This window comes from Syzygium oleosum, unplaced genomic scaffold (genome assembly GCF_021117445.2).
Source record: "Syzygium oleosum isolate NSW1041296 unplaced genomic scaffold, Sole_v2.1 Sole_v2.05, whole genome shotgun sequence".
NCBI lineage: Eukaryota > Viridiplantae > Streptophyta > Magnoliopsida > Myrtales > Myrtaceae > Syzygium > Syzygium oleosum.
This window is the reverse complement of record NW_026607489.1, coordinates 9857895-9874185: the sequence shown is the minus strand read 5'-3', so window position 1 is coordinate 9874185 and position 16291 is coordinate 9857895. Positions and strand designations below refer to the sequence as shown.

Below are 16291 nucleotides of genomic sequence, written 5' to 3'. Positions count from 1 at the left end.
CTAATGGTCACCGGCAAAAATCCTCCGGGATACAAAAAAGTCTCAAAATGAGAATACTAGATAGCAATTCTAGTATTTCTCCAGGGTTTCTCTAGGAAACAATTGAAAATAATGGCTGTAGTTTTCGAAAGAAGACTTGAAAAATTGATTGATTTTCTCCTTCTTGCCAAAAACTGACATATATAGAAATCGGTCTTAAAGAACATAAGCAACTCTTCACGAAAGGTTGCAAAGCTAACAAAGATATTCCTTCGGAAGAAGTTGCAAACTGAACAAATGCAACCCTTCGGGAAAGATTGAAAACTGAACAAGTATAATCTCCAAAAGTTGTCTTGAAAAGACACATGTAAAATTCGGAATAAAATAAAATAAAAATATATATAAATAAAATTCCTAATTTTCATAATTTCGAAAATTATTTAATAAACAAAAAACAACCTTTCAACTAATAAAGATTAACGAGATAACCTTACGAAATAAAATAAAAAATAAAGGGATTAATGCTAATTAAACCGCGGCCGCGCAAGCGTGCTAAGTGCTAAGTGCGCCAAAATCGCGCAATTGTTCGCGCACCCGTACGCGGGTGTTGTGTGGACTAGCACACACCCCATTGTCTTCACTCTAAAGAGCAAGAAGATATTCACAGTTATAAAATGGCCCACTTTCTCAAAACTTTCCTATGTGGGACAAAGGAAAGAGCATTATTTTGTTTGTTTTACAAACAAACATCCAACAGGGGTATAGTATTTTTTTTTGGTATATGTTTTTTTTTATATATACTTAGTTGGTGATGATAGCAAGAACACATGATTGCCTCCTACCCAAATTAGAGGGATTTGCCTCTTGACCGAGTTTAAGGTAAATATGGCGCTTTCTTGCAATTGATGCCATCTTTTTTCTGCATTCACACTAGAGCCAAGTACCTCTAGCCTAATATCTTGGGTTGGATTAGTGCATTCCGGTGGTTGAAATCAAAAGTTCTATTGACATGATTGAAAATTACACGATAACAACAAATGAATTTTATTTGCGTGATTCGATCGGATTAGAAATATATGCGGAAGAGAGAAATGCGAAATTTTTGTATATTTTGACATCTTTATAATGAAGAGAACATAAGATTATATATAGGTTGTACAAGATAACTATCTAAGGTAACATGATGTTACGATATAAATCATAATCAATCAATGCTATGCATAATCAAGAGAGATATATGCACAATCTCGAGAGATTGTAAAATCAAAGGAAATAAACCTAAATAACTCTAACATACGAAAACATGCTAGAGAAATATCTAAATTATCTCTAACATCCCCTCAAACTTAAGGTGCATGGAAGAAGTCAATCGGAGTTTGGATGAAAGACCCGAAGAATGTAAAAAAATGATTGTTGGCTGCAAAACTATGGACTTGTGGAGAAAAAAATTTCTGAAGAGAGGCTTTATTCTCGATTCTGTGTTTGCCTTACAAGCAATACAATGATTTATTTATGGGTTGTAGTCTGCCCTTCTAAAACTGAAATAGACTTAATTATAGGCAATTCTATTAATAGCCATAAACCAAAATTAAAACCCATTATCACCCGTAAGAGTAACTGCTGACTCTTGACTTTTCATTTTCCTATAAAACTGCTGAAATAACGCACTAATTAAAAAACGGACATTTAATGTTTATTCAACAAAACTCCCCCATAAACTTAAATGCTTCTGCCATCTTTCATGCCGATCAATCTTTTGCAGTTGTCGAGAAGTATCGTCGGTAGCAGTTTTGTGAAGATATCCGCGACTTGGTCCCGACTTGCCACGTGCACTAATTCCACACTTGCTTCCTTCACTTGATCTCGGATGAAGTGAAAGCGAACGTCAATATGCTTGCTTCTCTCATGATTCACCGGGTTCTTGCTCAACTCAATTGCTGATTTGTTGTCAACTCGTATCACATTCGCACCGAGTTGTTGTTGCTCCAACTTGCCCAACAAATTTCTGAGGCATATCGCATGACGTACACACAAAGATGCTGCCACATATTCAGCTTCACATGTCGAGAGTGTCACGATCGGTTGCTTCTTTGAAAGTCAGGTAAACGCCGTGTCACCCATAAAAAACACATAACCCGATGTGCTTTTCCGATCGTCCAAGTCTCCGCACCAATCGCTGTCGGAGTACCCGACCAACTTGTAATCTGCCGCATTTGTATAGAATAACCCGAGTGACACTGTTCCTTGGATGTACCGTAGGATTCGCTTCAACACCTTCCAATGTGAATAAACTGGCTCCTCCATGAACCGACTTACAATGCCGACACTTAATGCAAGGTCCGGCCTTGTGCATGTGAGATAGCGAAGGCTTCCCACTAAACTCCGGTATTTGCTTGCGTCGACTCGTTCTCCTCCATCAAACTTAGAGAGTTTTGCACCCGGTTCCATTGGTGTTGAAATCGGATTGCAAGACTCCATCTTATACTTCTTCAAAATCTCCTTTGTATATGCCTCCTGGGATACAAAGATACCCGTCTTTCCTTGTCTTACCTCCAGACCAAGGAAAAACTTCATCAAGCTCAAATCTGTCATCTCGAATTCCCGTGTCATTGTGCTCTTGAACTTTTGTATCATTTCATTATTATTCCCAAAAAAAATGAGGTCATCGACATAAAGAGCAACAAATAACATATTACCTCCACTCTTCTTCACATAAAGGGCATGTTCGTAGGGACATTGCTCGAACCCGTTCTCCTTGAAGTATGTAGCGATACGAGTATTCCACGCCCGCGGTGCTTGCTTCAACCCGTAAAGTGCCTTCTTCAATTTCAACAGCTTCTTTTCTTCTCCGATTTTCATGTACCCGGGTGGTTGTTCGATATAAACTTCTTCTTCAAGCACACCATTCAGGAATGCCGACTTGACATCCATTTGTAATATCGGCCATTTGAATTGAGCCGCTTGTGAAATGAGCAATCTGATTGTCTCCATTCTTGCAACGGGAGCAAACACCTCGTCATAGTCGATTCCCTCCTTTTGCTTGTATCCCTTTGCTACAAGTCTCGCCTTATACCGTTCTATCTCCCCTTGAGCATTCATCTTTCTCTTAAACACCCACTTGACACCAATGGGCTGAGTTCCTTTCGGCAATTCTGCTAACTCCCATGTGTTGTTGCGATCTATTGCTTTAATCTCCTCGTCCATGGCAGTTTGCCACTTCTTGTCTCGCACCGCCTGTTCAAAACTTATATTCTCGGAATCCACCAAAAGACATACAAGGTGTACCTCATTTGTCGAATCATACAAATCTTGTAAACTTCGCATTTTGGGTTGTCGCGGTTCATCTTCATCATCAATAGTTTCAGAAGTTTCCGGTATGGTTGTTGGTATAGCAGTTGATGATTCTCCAACTTTGATGATACCCTCTGTTGCTTTATTCCAATCCCACTCATTTGCTTCATGAACTCGTACATCACGGCTCACTAGAATCTTCTTGCTTATCGGGTCGAATAGCTTATATCCTTTTGTTTTCTCATCATACCCAATAAAAATATACCTTTTGCTTTTGTCTTCGAGCTTTGTTCTTCGCTGATCCGGCACGTGTGCGTAGGCCAAACTGCCGAATACTTTGAGATGAGAGACTGTCGGTTTTTGTCCGCTCCATGCCTCTTGTGGTGTTTGATTATACAACTTCGCATGTGGACACCGGTTTTGAACATAGACGGTGCATTGCACGACTTCCGCCCAAAATTCCTTCGGCATTTTCTTGCTCTTGAGCATTGACCGAACCATGTCGAGAATGGTCCGGTTCTTCCTCTCGGCCACACCGTTTTGCTGTGGAGAGTATGGTGCGGTTAGAAATCGCCTTATGCCTTGCTCCTCACAATACTCCATGAAAACCGTCGAAGTGTACTCGCCACCTCTATCGGATCGTACAGATTTGATGTGTCTACCGGTTGCCTTTTCCACCAGCACTTTGAATTTTTTGAACACCTCGAACGCCTCGGATTTTTCTTTCAGAAAATAAACCCAAGTTTTTTGTGAGAAATCATCAATAAAGGAAATGAAATACCTTTTGCTGCTGAAAGATTCGGGGGTGATTGGTCCACATATGTCGGAATGAATCAACTCGAGAGGTTGCTTAGCCCGATATTCTGCCTTCTTTTGAAACGACATTCTCGCATGCTTTCCGAGCACACATTCTTCACAAAATTTTCCCTCGTATTCCATGTCCGGTAGTCCGTGCACCGTGTTCTTCTTTGCCAACTTGTTTAGGCCTTCATGATGTAGGTGACCAAAACGGAGATGCCACAGTGACGCCTTGTCTTCTACGTTGACTTGCAAACATTTTTCTCGTACACTTCTCAAATTCAGTTTGTACATCCGATTTCTCCCCATTTCAACTTGAGCGACTGAACGCCCTTGCTCGTCTTTCAATAGTAATATCCGGTCTTTCATAAAAACCGAATAACCTTTCTCCATGAGTTGCCCCATACTTAAAATGTTGCTCTTGAGGTCTGGTACGTAATACACATCTTGAATTGACCCAACTAAACCATCCTTTTGTAAATAATAAATCGTTCCTTGGCCTTTGACCTCAACCTTCGAGCCATCTCCAAACGATACAAATACAGCTTCAACCTTTCGCATCTCTTTGAAACAATGCTCGTGCCCGCACATATGGTTGCTTGCAGCCGTGTCGAGGTACCACACCGTGTCGTTGTCGGTGTTGACTTTGTTGTATGCCATTAAGAGAAAACCTTCTTTCACCTCATCTTCCGTGGCTAGGTTGGTTGTCTCTTCCACTTTTTTCTCGACTCGACAATCTTTTGCAAAATGCCCCACCTTTCCACAATTGTAACACTTATCGGAATTGCAATCCTTCGCATAGTGACCATATTTGCCACACTTGTAGCACTCGATGTTGGAATAATTTGACCGACCGCCTCTTCCACGACCGCGTCCTCTTCCACGCCAATTCTGTTGGTTTGATTGCCCCTTCTCCTCATGATACCCTTCTTGACCGCGGCTTTTCCCACCGCGACTATTTCCTCGACCACCACGGCCACGCCATTTACCTCGAAAGTTTTGAGAATAGAGTATCTTTTCATAATTGATCGATGTTTTGGTTTGAAGTGCCTGCTCAAGTGTCTCCTCCTTCTTCTTCTTCTTACGATGTTCATGTGCCATAAGGGAACCGGCAAGCTCGTCGACCGTGAACGTTGCTAGATCCTTTGACTCTTCTATGGCACATACCACATTCTCGAAACTGTCGGTTAACGACCTCAGAATCTTCTCCACGACCCGCGCATCGGACAACTTTTCTCCATCTCGGTTGAGTTGATTCACCACGGTTTGAACACGCGTGATGTAATCGGACACACCTTCCGACTCCTTCATCTTCATGCCTTCCAACTCGCTACGAAGAGTTTGAAGGCGAACTTGTTTAACTCGGTCGGCTCCTTTGTACGCAGTCTCCAAGATGTCCCACGCTTCTTTTGAAGTTTTCGCACTCGCAATCTTCTCAAAGCCCGACTCATCAACAGCTCGGAACAGCATGTACAATGCCGTCTTATCTTTTGATCGCGTTTCTTTCAACGCCTTATTTTGAGCCACCGTATATCCTGCGGTAGATTCTGGTTCTTCGAAACCTTCTTGAACCACCTCCCAATAATCCACAGAACCGAGAAGAGCTTTCATTTGGATGTTCCAATTCTCGTAGTTCACCTTCGTTAAGCGGGGCAGCGGCACATTATTGATTACACTCCCCATCGGCTCTGATACCAATTTGTAAAAAAATGATTGTTGGCTGCAAAACTATGGACTTGTGGAGAAAAAAATTTCTGAAGAGAGGCTTTATTCTCGATTCTGTGTCTGCCTTACAAGCAATACAATGATTTATTTATGGGTTGTAGTCTGCCCTTCTAAAACTGAAATAGACTTAATTATAGGCAATTCTATTAATAGCCATAAACCAAAATTAAAACCCATTATCACCCGTAAGAGTAACTGCTGACTCTTGACTTTTCATTTTCTTATAAAACTGCTGAAATAACGCACTAATTAAAAAACGGACATTTAATGTTTATTCAACAAAGAATGCCCATGTGGATCGCCGAAGCGGTTCGGTGTGCTGAAGAGAGAACCGGTTGACGTTGACATGGCTACTTATGTGGATGTTATGTGTTGTTGGGGCTGTTGTGCAAGCTACACGACAGAATGCTGTAGTCGCAGCAGGAGGCTAGTTGTCACGACAAGAGGTTATCATGGCTGCTGTGGTAAGCAACGCGATAACAAAATAGGCTGACGTGGCTATCGGACGAGACATACAATGTTGAGGATTGAATTTAGAGAGAGATATTAGTAGTTTTTAAACAAAAAGAAGATGAGATTTGCACTCGGAGTGCACCGAGGATGGATCAAGGGTGCACTCAGGAGTGCATTTGGTGCAATGTGTACCCGTATACCTTAGGATTGACTAGCCCTGCTACCAAGATAAATAGTATAACCCAAAAACTTAATCCGATAAGTGGAGAAAGATCATATGTATATAAAGAGTATACAAACCCCATTGTTAAGCATATGTGATATTTCAATGCTTCCTCTTACGTGTAAGCCAGATGAAGAGTGTCACGTAGAATTTAACTAACAAGGGTGGATACGCGCGTGAAAGGGACCGGGTTTGACTTTGATATCATGCTAGAAAATGCAATCCAAAAGTTTAAGCCTATATGTTGTCTAACAGGATCACTTGGTTCCCTCTCTCTTCTTTCTCATCCACCCCCGCGCTCTCTCTCTCTCTCTCTATGACAAGTAATTTCTCAATGAAAAGTAAGTTTTGGAAAGAGAGAGGGGAGTATGCTGTCAATTTCTCTAGTCTAGACGATATTTTAGCATATCTTATACGTTGATGATGATAATTGGCATGGATAATTGCCACCACCCAAGTTAATGAGAGCTAATTGCCTCTAGCCCGAGTCAATTAGAGATAGATTTGGTTCTTCCTTATGAGAAAGAATTCAATATATCAGTTACATGATCCATGTGCGTGGTATGACTAGTCAAATGGATACTTACATGACACGCATCTCAAGTAATTTTGCACTTGAAAATTTTCAAATTTTGCTTTGGGATTGGCCTACTTTTTCATGCGTCATTACGTGGCATATAGCTGATGTGCACTGGAACAACCTTCTCGAATTAATTTAATCTCTAACGGTAGGATGCTTTGACTAGAATGCATCGCGTGACAAGTGGAAACTGACGAATAATTGGAGTTGCGCGCAGCGACCAAAACAACAAATCGAACGAACCAATGATCTATCATTGAGGCATCGTATGTTATCATGAGCAACCCTCGATAATCAGAGTGCATTCCAACATTATTGAAGTACTCCCAATTACGACCAAAAAGCCTCACATTGGATGACTAGAGAAAAATAAAGTAATTAAATAATGTTTAGTTGGACATAACTCGTTGATCTAAGTTTTCGAGTGAAAATGGGTCCAACTAATCTGTTAACGAACTCAAATTATGTGCTCCTTTTTGCGTTTCTCATGAAGTAACTATACTTCTATAGTGCTTCCCCCAATAGTGATATTAGAGCTAATGGTTAATCAGTCGACCCACAACGTGCATCTGTATCTTGGACTAAACAAGGAACCCAATCGACCTTTGCGATTGCCGATTGTGGTTTTCCCGACAGTGGTATTAGAGCTAATGGTTAATAACATCTAGCTAACTCATTACCCAATAGGCTCAAGCTATGGCTCCTCTTAAATCTCCTCATAATGAAGGTATTAAACTTCCGCGGTGCTTCCCTCAACACGTTTAACGCAAGTAACCCGAAATTTACCAACCTCTAAATCTCGGTCAAACCATGTCCACCCACCAAACTGTTAGTGGTCTGTCCTAGGAATCAATCAAGGTTGATACTCTAATATTAGTTGTGGATTAGGTTGTGTCGGAAAATCGACCTTCACTATACTTAGGTAGTCATAATATCTTGCTAGAGACCGCTTATGACTTGTGGGCCAAAACGAGTTTTGAGCACACTGCTAATGTTTAGTGAACCTACAGGGTCCCACACAATAGCGAACGGACTTAATATTTTCTGTGCGCCTTGATCTACTTAAGAAGTAGATTTTAATTTATTCTCTTATTTAAATTATCTATGCGGTCGTGTGTGTTATGAGATAACGATTAAACGTACGATTAAAGGTGGACGGTTTGGCGGGCCCAAATCGCCCGGCCCACTTCTTTTAATTCCGCTGGATAATGAGGCTGTATAAATAGATAGAGAATCGTTCTCTGTCTAGGGTTTTTTGACAGAGTATCGAAAATCAAAAGGCGTTCAAGAAAAAGGAACTTCAAGATCTTTCGCTAGCACGTGGATCGTTGGAGAATTCCGTTCGTGTGTGTGGATACCGGTAGAGGCGCAACACTTGGGGCGCTAATCCAGACACAATCGGTTGCCGATTTATCTTCGATCTGCAAAAGGTACGTTTCGAAATTCCTTTTCGATTTCAATATATACATGAATCCTGTCTAGGGTTCTATATTCCGCTGTGTTGTTTTTCGTTGATGAACCCTTCACAAACTCCTTCCGACGTAGCAAAATCTTACGGAAGTGATGGGGGGGACATATTTTCTTCTATCTGTTTCCACAACCACCATTCTTTGCGGCGATTTCCCCTTGTGCACATCCGTTTTTTTTTGCTGCATCTGAGGCTGACCGAGTCGTCCTTCGTTTCAAGTCTACTTGGACCGCAACAATACAATATCTTCATACTTTATCTCAACTTCTCAGTCGAGCACTACGGTCATGTCATCAATACTTTTTAGCGATGCCGAGGACGACGAGAAAAGAAAGGTCGCCGGTTCTGTACTGGTACACGGCTTTCCACACTCATCCAGTCCATCTTAGTGTTCTATGCAGATCATTTATCAGTTCATTCATGGACCCGCATATATCAAATTTTTTGTTAGCATTGCGTACCTATAATACGGCGAGATTGAGCATCAACACCAGGACGTGACCTTTTGGGCCGGACCAAAGCACCAACTCCATTTCGCTGAGAAATGATATTGAATTTCTAGCGATTCTACAGGTGCGAGTTCTGTCTTGCTTTGATTAATTGATTGTATAAATGCATCTTTTTCATACTGTTCCATACATCTTTTCTCATTCGTGGCTTCAATTTCGAACGAGTTTGACTTGACTTGATGAGATGAAACCGAATACAAAAGTTTACAAACAATTTAGGGGAGTTTTGATATCTCCGTGTGGGCTAACCCTTTTTTTTCCTCACAGAAAAGGATGTCCAACCTTGGCAAATTATAAATCGCCTGTAGAATTAAGTAATCACCTAGTGGCTAGCGAACTCCGACAACCCTTGCTAGCCATAGTGAAAAAAGAAAAGAAAAGAAAAGAAGGAAAGAGAATATAAGAAAAAAGAAAAGGAAAAAGAAAATAAAAAATTAATAAAAAATTAAAAAAAATTTGTCCACCCCAGAGCTGACCGGCGTCTACGTTAGCGATTTCCAACTAAAATTGGCCGAGTGGACTTAATTGGTGAAACGTGAAAATATTTAGGAGTAAATTGACATAATTGAAAGATTTGTGACTGAATTGACACAAATGCAATACGTTTAGGACTTTTTTGATGATTATCCCATTTTACACATATACTTCTTGGTGATGATAGAAGGCATGCAAGATTGCCACCTACCCAAATTGGAGGTATATGCCTCTTTGGCCGAGTTAGAGGTAAATTTGGCTCATTCTTACAATTCATACTTACGGTGAGCATTGGGCTTGGTTTAACCTGGAAACTGGACCGAATTGGTTTGGACTGATCGGTCCAAGGCTAGTTCTAGGGAGAATCGGTTTTTAAGCCTCTTTAGAAGAAAATAAAAGTACTCTTGTGACCAAAGTTTACAACGTGCACAAACAATATAATCACTTGACCAACATATATTTTTGTAGTGTAATAATACTACTTTTATATTTAAAACATTTGGTTTTTCACACAAAACATATAATGGATCCATTCCCTTTTATAGGCTGGGAAGCGACTCATCTTGAAATTGATCATTCCTAATGAATTTCATGTTTTAATCTAACTCACATTAGAGCCAATTGTCTCGAGGCTTATATTGTTAGCTCAAATTCGTGCATGAAGGTGATTGACTAAAATTTAATAACAACAAATGAAATTGACCCTCGTAATTTGATCATCTAGCCCCAGTTAACTAGAGATAAACATGGGTCTTCCTTACGAGAAAGAATGTTATGCATCGATTACAGGATTCATGCGCGTCGTGCAACAAGCAACCTGAAGATGACATGCATCTCAACCGAATTCGCATTCGAATACTTTTAAAATTTGCTTCCGATTGGATTACTTTTTCACTCTGGTGCATACATAGCTGATGCACACTGAACAACCTTTTTCTCAAATTGATTTAATCTCACCGTGGGATGCTTCCTTTGACTAGAGCGCACCCATTCCGTCCCGTGAGAAGGGGGAACGCACCTATAATTTCAGTCGAGCTCAACAACAAGACAAAAGAACAGAAGAACCATACATCGATCGTGGAGGGATCTTATGCTATCATATCATGGGCAAATCTCGATATTCATAGAGTATTCGAACATTATTGAACCGCTCCCAACTAGGACCAAGAATGTGAAGGTTCTTTGGACGGAGCGAGATGGATTTCTGTGTATCAAGTATGGGCCTTCTCGGAAGGTGTATCCTTTGGATTGAGATCTTCTAAAATCAGTATTCTCTAAAATTCTCTCTCCCACCGCGCGCCCCCCCCCCCCCCAAGATTTGGACACATCAGCTACCAAGCAGATAGACAAACCGGGATTCTTCGAATTTAGACAAATCGTATTGCTAAACGCGAGATGATGTGATGCGTACATATTAAATGGTCCCTTAATTTTGGTTTAAAGGGCAATGCGATCCTTAAACTTTTAATTTATTCAATATGGTTTCTGAACTTTAGCTCAATGTGCAATGTGATTTTCGAACTTTTAATCTGTTCAATGCAGTCCCTGAACTTTTAGTATATGTTCAATTTACTTCATAGACTTATGAAAATATTCAATGTTGTCACTAATACTGAATTAATGGAAGGACAGTATTGAACATTTTCATATAGTTCATGGACCATATAGAACATTTACAAAAAATTCAGGGATCCCTTCTTTATATTCATTTCACACGTGCTTGATATCTCGACCTCCATTTGACTATGTTCATTAGGCACGGAGTCCACAAAAATCTGCTTTGTTTATAGGGTTTCAGCTTTCGCATGTGAGGCTGACCCTTCCTTCGTTTGAAAGTCTCTCACCCTTCGAAATAGACCACAACAACGTGATTATCTTCATATTTTATCTCGACTTCTTCATTCATGCGCTTCGGCCGCATCGTATCGTCGTACTTGGTGACGCTGAGCACGACAAGAAGACAATGGTTGCTGGTGCAGCTGCTGTACTGGTATGGTATGCCCTCCCGACACTCTTCCCAACCGGCCAACTAAAATAACTCTGGGAGTCCATCTTTGTGTTCTATGCCAATCATTTATCTATAACTTGTTCATGGACTCACGTTCCATCAATACTTCAGCAACGCGTTTCTACAATGATGCGAACTTGAGCAAAGATTGCTTAGAGCCGACATCGGAATTTACGCGGGATAATTGTCCATAATGTCCTAAACCTATTGTACGTCGGTCAATTTAGTCTTAAACTTTTAATTGTGCCAGTTCAGTCCTAAACTTTTTGACGATTTGCAGTTTAGTCCTAAACCTTTCGATTGGGTCGATTTAGTTCTAAACCTTTTGAAAATTTGCCAATTTAGTTCTAGACCTATTATTTGGACAATTGGCTGGGAGAATTATATCGGCAAATTGTTTAAGTGTTTAGGACTAAACTGGCAAATCATCAAAATGTTTATGACTAAATTGGCACAATTGAAATGTTCATGACTAAATTGGCAAATCGTCAAATATTGACGACTAAATTGGCATAATTAAAAGATTTAAGACTGAATTGACAGTTATACAATGGATTTAGGACATTTTAGACAATTTTTCTCGATCGGGTGAGTTCTTTTTGTTTCTCTTTTAACGAGATAAACAACATGAAATGGTAAGGTTCGAGTCAACTACTATTCGAAGTAGTTGTTCGGGAGAATCAATTCACGTTTGCCACAATGACGGTATTGGGATCATGGTATCGGCACACGGATTGGGTTGAAACTATTTAGTACGTCGTACGTCTTTTTTTATTTGTGGCTTGAATATCTACAAACATTGACTTGGCTTATCGAGATGAAACTAAATTAAAAAGTTCACAAACATCAAGGGGAAGTTCAGCAACTTTGTGTGGGCCAACCATTTTCTTTTCCTCACAGAGAAGGACGTCCAACGTTAGCAAATTATAAATTACTTATAGGATTAAGAAATGGTAACCAATCTCATTACACTCTAAACACATATACATTGGTTTTGTCATATAAACTTGTTTAAGACAAACAAAATATGTTAGTTTTTTGGGAAATTACATTTTAAGATTGAATTGGCCGCCGTACAATAAGTTTAGATTTTTTTGGATAATTTTTGTCGACCGGGTGAGTTCTTTTTGTTTCTCTTTTGACGAGATAAATGATGTGAAATGATAATTTTCGAGTCAACTACCGGTTGAAGTAGTTGTTCGGGAGAATCAATTCACGTTTGCCACAATGACTCTATCGGGATCATGGTATTGGCACACAGATTGGGTCGAAACTACTTCGTATGTCATACGTCTTTTTTTTATTTGTGGCTTCAATTTCCACAAACATTGACTTGACTTTTCGAGACGAAACTAAATAAAAAATTTTACAAACATTTAAGGGGACGTTCAGTACCTTTGTGTGGCCTAACCATTTTTTTTTCCTCACAGAAAAGGATGTCCAACGTTAGCAAATCATAAATCATCTGTAGGATTAAGTGATGGTTACCAATCTCATTACACTCTAAATATATATACTTTTGGTTTTGTCATAAAAACTTGTTTAAGACAAACAAAATTTGTTAGTTTTTCGGGAAATTACATTTTTTTGGCCCCGTAGTTCCAATTGGTGTTTGCGAGTGACTGTCTTTCTCATTTTCAGAACACAATGAAAATTTTGAATTACGAGGGGATTCAAACAACTCTCAGATTAGTTCACAAATGATATACCAAAGTTCAAAAGTGATTAAAGTGATATTTGTATGCGGAAGACATAATTCATCCCTCCATAAGTGTGTTTACGTAATTGGTTATTTATTCTAACTATCCATGTCGAGTTTGACACGTATGTACGGGTGCCTCTTTGTGTGCCTGTTGCTGAATGAGAACGTGAGCGTATGTATGAGTGTTTAGGTGCATGGTGTATGTTATGTACGTGCATGCGCCAGAGGAGGTCGCCACAGGGATTGACTTGGTGGCAGTGGCTGTAGAAGTGCCGGCAGGCGGTCTCAACCTCGCTGCGCTCCTCGGCGGTGCTGGCCTCAGGGTCGAACTCCCAAATCTGCCTCCCCACGTAGTTGTTGGTGCGGTACAAGTAGGGACCGTCCTCTCCTTCCGCTATCTTCAACCTCCACATGCTGGTCTTCTCTTTTTCTTTCTTCCTTCCTTCAACTGATTATATCGCTATTCCCCTATACTGTCCTTCCTGATGATTATGCAAATAAAAAAGAAAAACAACCCGCAAAAGAAAATGATGAATGCGTGGCTACAAATCAAAACTCCTCGATGAACAAGATCGCTATATTTTCATGAACTATGCTTGTTTTCTGAGGTTATGTCCCCATATGCATGCACATATGCATTAAAGCTATCGAAACATATCCCGCAGTGATCTTAGTTTTAGCAAAGCGAAAGCATGAACCTATCACACAGACAGACCTATACCTCTTTCGACTGTGAGAGATACCTGAGAGTTAATGAGAAAAGAATCAAGCTCTCTCTCCAAAACCCTAGTGTTGTTGTGACCTTCAGGTGAAGAAAGGGGACCTCTATTTACACCCACCTTTTGGGTCGCTAGCTGCTTCCTACTTTCTTGGTCTCATTTAAAATGGCACTTAGGTTGGCCAAACAAAAGCAAAATAATGCAGATGTATCATCCCGACAAAGAGCCACGCTTTTCCATCTGGTTGGGTGACAATAGCGGAACAGGTACACAAACTTGACCGTGAATCGCTTTCGTCAGCTTTAATCCTCCGGTGCTTCCATGTCAAAGTTGTAATATGATTGGTCTAAGCCCGTTAAGAGTCTGATTGATATAAATGCAATCGTATCGCAACGCGTTCTTAGTAAAAATAAATAAATCGTATGGTACATAACACGTGTATTTGGCAACACGATTTGTAAGATTACTTCGCCTTAAAGGGCTTTGTTTGTTTCACAGGAAATTGAATCTAAGTTAAAAAAACAAATGTAATCACAACCTTTCAAAGTACATCCTCACAAAATTCGACATTATTTTAATGTTATATAAAAATGATGCTGTCATGGATTTTGTTTCGTCAGAATTTATCCAGATGATGAAATAACTTTTATTGAAAGTCGTTCTTTGATTTTTAAAAGAGGAGACATGTTTTATGGTGATTCCAAACATGATATATCACTAGAGCACAAGGAAACCAATAGATATACTTCAACGAAATTTTATCCACGTCAAAGTACACAATATTTTACAGAATTTAATTGATGATAAAACGAGATAACAATAAGATACAACACCGAAATTTAATCGATGACGAGATATCTGGAAACTACAGCTAAGATACACGCCGGAATTTAATCAAGGACAAGATATATGAGATCCACAACTACAACTACTATAAATGAATTGAAAGATAACGGGTTTGTTTGTTTTTAGGGCTACAAAGAGTATGGTGTAGCGGTGGGTTGCTGGGCTAGTCTCCCCCGAGGTATAAGCGCCTCGATTACCTGTGCGAGCTCGTCCTCGGGGAATGGTGGCGGATCCTCGGTTACCAAAAAAAAAAAAAGTATGGTGTGGCTATTTAAAATTTACAATCGACGGTTACAAATGGTTACCAAAAAAGAGATACCTTCGTAACGGCGATTATAAGAAGTTACATTATCTACCAACTCCTATTATCTAAAACACTTATCTATAAAAAGTGACAACAATTAGCGACAATAGAAATAACCACTCAGCGGTTATCCTCGTGTTGATTGCTCGCTTTTGATATCAATGAATTCGTCGATCAACTTCAAGGTTCCTGTCGATAACTTTCACGTTGTGTGTCGTCAATGACTTCACTGGCGAGTTTTCGATTCCCTTCAAGTTATCGATAATTTTGTTCATAGATGGCCAAACTCTGCTTTCATTGACTAAGTTTATCACTTGTTGATAATAAGCAAAAGTTGGTTATTTTTTTGGGTAAGCAGGTTTATACCAATTATATTATGAATGAGTAAAACTTACACACAGAGAGAGGACCATTCAAACGACAAGATTTTATAAAAATGCTGAATCTAACAGATTGAATTGTGTTGCTATTTCCTTATTCAAATCTCCCGTTTAATAAGGGAATATTGAAAAATGAATCAAAACTACGCACCTGTAGAGAGAGAGATATTTTAGGATAGCCATAGTCAATTTTCTTCCCCCAGGATGGTCCTTGGCAAGGACGATGATTTCACGCGTGAAGGAAAAAGTAATTAATGAAGGTGATTCCCAAATTTGCAGATTTTTATTGCATTGGCTCTCTGTTCTTTTAAAATCTATTAACGTGGTTCACGCGACCACGTTACAAGAATGGACAAAGTAATTAATGTGAGGAATCGATTGAGTAGCTAAGCTGTCGGTGCATGTGTCCGGATCGACCGTTCATCATAATTGTGTAAAACTCTTTTCTAAGTTAATCATCGAGACTAATTGAATCGCCTTGCGATATTCTTATTTATTAAACACGTGAGAGGTATGGTCCTAAGTAAGACCTAAAAGTGCTTCGTCTAAACTCTGGGATGTTAAACATCAGGGATACTCCGTAGCGTGAGGGAAGAAAAACTATTTCTTAACGAGGGGGCAAGGCGTGCGGGCACCGACACGTTATGCATCAGTGCAATCCACCGTCCGTATGTTGGCGGACAGGTGGTTGAAGCCCTTGTCAGTAGATTAGGTTACCCCTGCTTTGGTGAGATACTTTGTGTAACCACCACTAAGGATCTAAGGCAGCCTCCTGATTACACAAGAGACTAATTAAATCGACCTTGCAATATTCTTATTTATTAAACACGTG

The 16291-nt window shown here is 39.8% G+C and overlaps 1 long non-coding RNA gene across 1 annotated transcript; it reads right to left on the bottom strand.

Annotated features, from left to right (window-relative positions):
• Positions 1-13182: 13182 nt before the first annotated feature.
• Positions 13183-14026, bottom strand: LOC130138308 (uncharacterized). Its single transcript, XR_008816711.1, has 2 exons — positions 13932-14026; positions 13183-13692 (listed from the first exon to the last, which is right to left on the bottom strand). It is a non-coding gene; the product is annotated as an uncharacterized LOC130138308 (long non-coding RNA).
• Between the last annotated feature and the right edge of the window lie 2265 nt (positions 14027-16291).